This window comes from Echinops telfairi, unplaced genomic scaffold (genome assembly GCF_000313985.2).
Source record: "Echinops telfairi isolate 266 unplaced genomic scaffold, ASM31398v2 ScPeMD7_70;HRSCAF=299, whole genome shotgun sequence".
NCBI classification, from domain to species: domain Eukaryota; kingdom Metazoa; phylum Chordata; class Mammalia; order Afrosoricida; family Tenrecidae; genus Echinops; species Echinops telfairi.
Genome location: NW_022103968.1, coordinates 5,051,404 through 5,058,859, shown reverse-complemented (window position 1 = coordinate 5,058,859; position 7,456 = coordinate 5,051,404). Strand labels below are relative to the sequence as shown.

At 53.0% G+C, this 7,456-nt stretch overlaps 1 protein-coding gene across 1 annotated transcript in view; it reads right to left on the bottom strand.

Annotated features, from left to right (window-relative positions):
* ADAM12 (ADAM metallopeptidase domain 12) overlaps positions 1-7,456 on the bottom strand; it is a 286,161-nt gene that overhangs the window by 125,441 nt on the left and 153,264 nt on the right. The gene's annotated exons all lie outside the window — the stretch shown is intronic.

Below are 7,456 nucleotides of genomic sequence, written 5' to 3'. Positions count from 1 at the left end.
GGAGCACGGCTCTGCCCGCGACATTTGGGCCTGGAGAATTCGAGGACTGTGGTTGGGGTCGACGGTGGCATAGTGGTCCCACAAGAAAAATGTCTGTGCTAGCTTCAGAAATGCCTCCTACAGGAGAGGAGCCCTGACCAGACTCAGATCGCAACCCAGAAGGCTCCTGGGCAGGGAAGAGATGAGGCTGCTTCTCTGTGAAGATGCACAGAGTTGGAACTCCGGGGGAAGTTCTCTTCGGAGCCACATGGGGTCATAAGTCAGGGACGGCCGGAATCGACGGGGTGGCAGTGGGCACACCGAAACGTGGAGAGCATTTGATCTGAACTGATACCGGGGAGGGGGGGTGATCTAAAATGACCTCAGAGTCCAAACCCCAAATCAATGCCATGGGGTCAATTCTGACTCCCAGAGATCCCATGTACAACTGAACCACTCACAGCCCAGCCCTGGGGCAGCCTCACACATCGATCCTATGCCAACTCATCTCATCAAGGGGCCTGGGCACTGCCTCCCCACCCTACAGTCCCATCGTGGACGTTTTGAGGAGAAGCAGGGCATTCGCCGTGAGAGTCTCACCCATCTCCTCACAGACGGTGTCTGCAGGGGGGAGAGAATTCAGGGCCATGGTTCTCCCCCTGCCTGGGCTTCACGCTGCCTCCTGGCATGGTGCATGTCCGATGGTGGAGTCCCTCATGGCTGGTCAGGGTGGCATCCTCACCGCCCTGCTCAAAACTAGCCACAGGGCTGCCCGTCTGTGGGCCACAATTTGCAGCCCTGTCCTCTGAGGAGTCCTGCCATCCCTCTGGAATGTAGATGGTGGCAGTGGGGATGGGGTGGAAGGTGGGAAGGACAGAAGGAAAGAAAGCTGGATGGATGCGGGTGGTGTCTGGGTGACTGAGCAGGAAGGAGGGAGATAAGTGAGTGATGGGTACATGAATGATTGGGAGGGAGGAAGGGAAGGGAAGTCTCAGGGATTTAGGGAAGGCTGAGGGCGTAGTGATTATGTGCCGGGCTGCCAACTACAAGATCAGCAGTTCCAAACCACCAGCCGCTCGGAAAGTGGAAGGCAGGGGAGTGACCAGATACAATTCTGTAAACGAACAATAAACAAATGAACGGAAAGAAAAATTAAAACGGTAAGAACGATACCACAGGGTTGACGGTGCTGCCCAAGAGAAGGGCGGTGCAGTTGGTGCCCAAGTCCTTGTCCACCCGCAGGCTTGGGGACAGCAAGGACAGGCCGGGCGAGGGAACACGGGGCCACAAGCAGTGGGTACGCGAATGCACGGCCTCCCTCCTGTCTTTCCTCCAGCCTTGTGACTGAGTCACACTGAGGAAGAGTCTGTGTTCACTCCGCTTCTTCTACCAACTCCACTCGAATCAAACACTGCCTCTAATTTACTTCCGAGAGAAGGGAGAGGAGAGAGAGAGGGTATACACTAGCAATCACGGGCAAGCTCTCATGTCTTTATTGATGGCTACTACTGGCATGAAAGATGGTTACATGGACATTAAAACCATCTTACAACCACCATTAGATGAAGTTGGACATCACTGCTATTACTATCTATGTATCTCCTTCCTGTATTAATAGGACCTACTTTGTTGTGCAGAGGATGAATCTGGTCTCTTACAGAAGAAAGAAAGGCCCATCATTAGAGTCAGGAAACTGTGCCCAGGCAGGCCTGGTCTCAGAACTACAAAACTGTCCATTGTGGCGCTGTAGTGAGGAGCTGTCGCCATGGCGCTGTAGTAAGAAATAGTTACATAGTTACAGACGTCAGAGGAGCCTGACTTAGGAGACCATGCTTCTGGGTCAGTTCAGGTGCTTATGAGACTATCGGAGTTTTGCCTCCTAAGTCTGCATTCATCAAGAATGTGAAAATAAGACAGACAGAAAGAAATCAAGAAAAGTGCCTTATACTTCCTCTCGGGCTCACCCCAAGCCTCCCTGGAGACCATGGTTTCTGATAAACATCTTTACACAGCTCTGCAGACAGCAACGGAAAGCTTACACAAATGTCAGGCCTCTTTCCTATAAAAGTGCAATATACACTCGTAAAAATAATTATCTTATCTCTTACTCATTCTTTTATGATGTTGAAAGTACTAGGCCACAACAAGAACAGGCTCCAGATAGGAAAAAGCAACACAAAAAGAAAGCACCAGTAAGCTGAACTGAAGACTTCCCAGAGAGTGCTGGCCGGGGCACCGTGTAGAAACGAAGAGAAAAGGTCTCTGGTGCACGGGAGATGGAAAACACGGCCCACAGCCGCCAAAATCCCCCGAGCAGCTTTTCTCCTGTTTTATGAATGTAAGTGTTGTGTGCAGGAGCCTCCCATCATTCCTCCCACAGTTGTCCCAAGTATGGATTACAAATGCCGTTGGTGCGATGCCAACCACAACCTCCACTACACCCAGAGACCAGAGGACCTAGCTGGTGCCCACCACCACGCCCACAGGCCCTCACCGAGGGGGACGCCAGCCTGAGGGAGTCGTTCTGACTCTGCGGGAAAGGTGGCCGAGCCCTTTCCATGAAGCCACGTGCTTTGCTCTCTGTCCAGCGCAGCGGCACGGGGCTTCCTGTGCTTACTGAATCCAGACTCTGAGGGGCCGCACAAGCCAGACGGGCGCAGGACGCAAAGCCGAGACTCCAGAAAAGGCACCCGTCACACCCTCAGGCCTCATCGTATCCTGTCGGTGTATGAGTGTGTGTGTCTGAGTGAGTGAGTGTGTGTGTGTGTGTGAGTGAGAGTGAGTGTGCGCGCACACGTGCAGTGAGGGTGTCTGTCCACAGGCTAGGAGCTACCATACTTGCATATGAGCAAAAGCAAAGTGAGGAAAGGTCGAGCAGATGATGACTTGGGAAAGTGGAATGCAGGGGGAAGTCTGGCAGTTCCACAATACGGCCCATTCTTTTCCCCAACAAGATCAGCCCCTAAGCCTTTCTGTCCATCTTTCCGTCCAGCACCTGCTCTGAAAGGATGCAGGAATGTCAACCCACCTAACGATTTATGCAGTTTCCATTTGCTTTTGTCCATTGAAAGTGATTGACCCTCTTCCTTCTTCAATGACAACACCTCACCAGCTCAGAGCAGCTCCTTAGACTGGAAGCTAATGAAGAGCACGTCGCCACGGCGCTGCTTTCTGTTCGCCAGGGTGGCACTGCACTTCTGCAAACAGGGTCACGACGCCGGTGATTCTACAAAACAGCTGACCTTATTTAACAGGCAGCCGTCAGTGCTCTGCATGGGGAAGCGGTGCAGCCGCAGTTTGAGCGAGGGCATTTTAGACACCACTTCCAGCCTGGCGAGCTAAAGACCTCACTGCCACCAAGCCACTGCTGCCTCATAGCAACCTGAGGGCAGAGCAGAGCTGCCTCTGTGGGTTTCTGAGGCTACAGTAAATCTTTAAGGGAGCAGAAAGCCTCATCTTTCTCCCTTGGGGTGGTGGGTGGATTTGAACTGCCGGCCTTGTGGTTAGCAGCCCCCTAACACACACCCCACTAATCTACCAGGGCTCCTCTGAAAATGTAAGTAGTGGATACTATTACACAGACAAAGTCATACTAGCTAGTTATTAACACAAAAACGGATAAAGTATTTGGGGACTATGAAAACAGGTCGGGATTTGGTCATGGTTTAATGCTATATTGATGAACATTATATTACATTACCCTCAAGGAATTCAATTCATTGTGATCACTATTATTTGATGTTAGTATTTGCACCACCTATTCATCTATCCATGTGTCTGCCCACCCGTTGACCTAAATGGCCATTTATTCAATCAAGAGCATCCATCTGTACCTCCAAGACTCAGGTGCTCAACTCTCACTGTTGAGCCGATTCTGATGCATAGTGACCCTGTAGGACAGGGCAGTCTGGTCCCTAGGGGCTTCTGAGTCTATAACTCTTTACAAGGAGTAGACAGCCTCACTTTTCTCTTGCAGAGAGACCGGTGGTTTTGAACTGCCAGCCATGTGGCTGGAAGCCCAACGTGTGTGTATCCAGAGCTCCCTAAGGCTCAGGTACTAGGTGACACACATGATTTGCACTCAACTACTAACCCTAGAGGTTGGGGTTGGAACCCACCCAGTGGCATCGTGCAGGAAAGCTTTGGAGATAGGCCCCTGTAGCGGTCTCAGCCATGGAAGTCCTATAGAAGAGTTCTACTTTGGAATGCACGAGCTGGTATTGGCTTGATGGTAAGTGGTTTGGGGTTTTGCTTTCTTTTGGGGAGGAAGTTAGTTATGAGGTGCACACTGCAGGAGAGAGGCACCCTGGTAGTGCAGGGGCTAGACACTTGTTGGCTAGCCATAAGGTCCATGGTTCGAACCCACCAGCCACTCTGTAGAAGAAAGATGAGGCTTTACAAGACAGGGCAGATCTGTTCTGTCCCAGAGGGCTGCCGTGAGCAGACTTATGTGCTTTGGTCTGTCTGTCTGTCTGCCTTGGTCCTGGGCAGTGAGAGACTGATGAGAGATGTCAAGGAGGCAGCAGTCTGAGGAAGGAGGGGTGTCCCCTCCAGTTCACACTGGGCCCCTTAGAAGCCAGTATGGAGAGACTTGGTCTCAAATTCCAGACATGTTATTGGGGCATGTGCGGGAAGGAGGCATACTTAGGAGGGGCCAGCAAACAAAGGGCGGCCCCTTACATGGATGTGCTGACGGAGCGGTTGAAGCAATAGGCTCCAACAGCGCTGGCCGTGAGGATGGTGCAGCGCTGGGCAGTTTCTGTGACACGTGGGGTCGCTGTGAGGTGGAGCAGACTCAAGGTCACCCTAACCACCACCACACGCTCTTGGCTCACGCCACTGCTTTGCTTTGGCCTTGACGAGTGTCCCACGGGCGTGGGAAAGTTGGTCACTGACTAGAGAAGACCAAAGAAGAGCAGATGCATCTGAAGGGTGGTGCTGGCAACACTGGAAGTCTCGAGAGCTGCTGAGAGGACACACGGACCTCTCCTGGAAGAAGTACGGCCAGAGTGCTCCTTTGAGGCAAGGATGGCCAGCCTTCCCCTTACACACTTTGGACGTGATGTCAGGAGAGAGCAGTCCCTGGAGAAGGACATCATGCTTGGTCAAGTGGAGGGGCAGCGAACAAGAGGACGGCCCTCGGCGAGGTGGGTGGACACTGCGGCTGAAACAACAGACTCGGGCATAGGAACTGGGCGATGATGGGAGGGGGGGCATGTTGTGCGCAGAGAGGGTCGCTATGAGTCAGGACCTAGCAGAAACCACCACCACCACCACACAGGGGTCTGCCTGGAGGCCAGCCAGAAGCTCCCGAGAGTCAAAAGACCAGGCCCTGCGTGGCAGTCCTTCTGGACCAGTGAGCTGTGCCAGCAACTCTCCTGCTCGGCAGGTGCTCGATCCCCTGGAGAGATGCTGGCAGGTTCCGCCCCTGTATTTGCAATGCCTGCTCCACATCCTCTTCCGGTCTGTGGGCCCTGGGATGGATCTCCTTCCCTGGGTGGGCAGGAGAGCACACACTTTCTGGAGGGATTGAAAGTACAGAACTCACGCTCAGATCAAAGTAGACGTCCAACCTGACATGGAGCTGGCAATACAAACCCATCTCTGGGCGGAGGGCACGGGCAGGCCAGATCTGGCCATGTTACCGTTCAGGGGTCTGCTGATGGCTGCTAAGTTCAGAGACGAGGAAATGGGGCGCCTGGGTGGGGGAGAGCAGCCATGGTACGATGGGCACAGTTTTGTGTTACAGCACCAAGTCCTTATCAGTCTCTGGGACATTGTTGCCAGCTACTGTTCAACCGGTCTCTGACTCGTGAGGACCCCGTGCCCACAGGGATCACGCTGCTGGGGTTGCGAGAGTTTTCATGGGGTAGACCTGCAGCTGCCAGTGCCAGGTCTTTGTTTTCTCACCTGTCTTGGATCAGAAGCTCCACTGAAGGCCATTCGGCATCCTAGCAGCATGCAGGTCACCAACGATGACAGAGGGGTCTTGGCTGCCTTTGAGGGGTGCTGACTGGGAAAGCGACCTAGTTCTTCCTGCGAGGAAGGTGGGAACTCTACAACCATCACAACCTCCCAGCACACCGTCATCATCGAACACAAAAGTCAAAGTGACTGAACGCCTGTCCATATCCCCAGCCACAAGCAGTCCTCAACACAGCACTGAAATGGACCCAAGAAAACCAAACATGCCCACCACCACCGAGTCTGTCCGCCTTCCCTTACTTGCTGTTTGATGGAATTCTCCACCTTTTCCAGTAGCGTCTGCATGAGGCAGAGGATTACAATAGTGAGAGGTTAGCAACAGCAGATTCCACTTTTTGGCCGATTTTAAACTTCAATGGAGTCATGAGATGTGCTACGTATTTGAAAGCCAGGCTCTGGATAGCCTGGACTGCCTAGAGGCCCTGAGGGGTTCAACGTCATTGATTGTGATGATCAAGGTCAGGCAGAATCAGCATCGCCCAAGCTGAGTGGCCAGTTCTTGTGCTCACGTGGTATCCCTGCAGTCTGGACTTGCCAATGACCAGTCTAAACTCTCAGGACATCAGGGATTTAGGTCATCATTGGATGTATTCGGTGCTACCTCCGGATGAATGAATGCACCCTATCCCTCATATCCTGTGGGTGCTCAGTCTGCCAGAACTCCTCAGGTGAGCCACTGGCGCACTGCTCTACAGCACTTGCCCCTGGTTACCTGGCTCTGTATCAGACAGGTGAGAGTCCTCGATCGCTACGGCTGCTGTAACCCAATATCCAGACTGAAAGCCACGGGAGCCATCTTCCCAGAGAGTTCTGGAGCTTAGAGTCTGCCATCAGGTGCAGGCAGGGCCACGCTCTCTGAGGGTTCTGGGGAACGATCCTTTCTACTTGGCTAACTGTCCCCCGCATCCTGCTGGCTCCTGGTGATCAGGAGCAGGCAGGCCCATGTCCTCTCAGGAGGTTCTGGATAAGAATCCTTTCCACTTGGCTAAACTGCCAGTCCCAGGGCTCCTGCCTTGCAGCACCAGCATCAACTGGTAATCTTCTCCTGGTACCTGCCTCTGGGTCTCCTCCTCTCCTCCTTCAGAGCCAGCACACTGGCTGGACACTCTGGTATGTTTTCTTGTTAGCCAATTGCCCCTTCAGCGACCCAGGGGATGTGGATCTCAGGGGTTAAGATTCCCTTAGATCTTCTTGGGGGACACAATTTGAACTACAACAGCAAGTTTAGCTTCTCGCCTTGCCCCTGACCCCGGCTCCTAGAAAAGCAATCCAGATGTGAACGTGGCCTTTTGGCGCAAATGCTAAGTACAGGCTTTCCGAGGACATAGCTGGCGAGTGAGCAATGTTCCGGATCTTTGAAGGCAGATGCTGTACTTTTGCTTTTAAAACTCCACCTTCTTTAGTTTGCGGGAAAGGCTTCTCAGAGGTCTCCTCTGCACCAAGCACCAGAAAACCGACAACAATGAGATGTGGACCTAGCCGTCCTCAAACA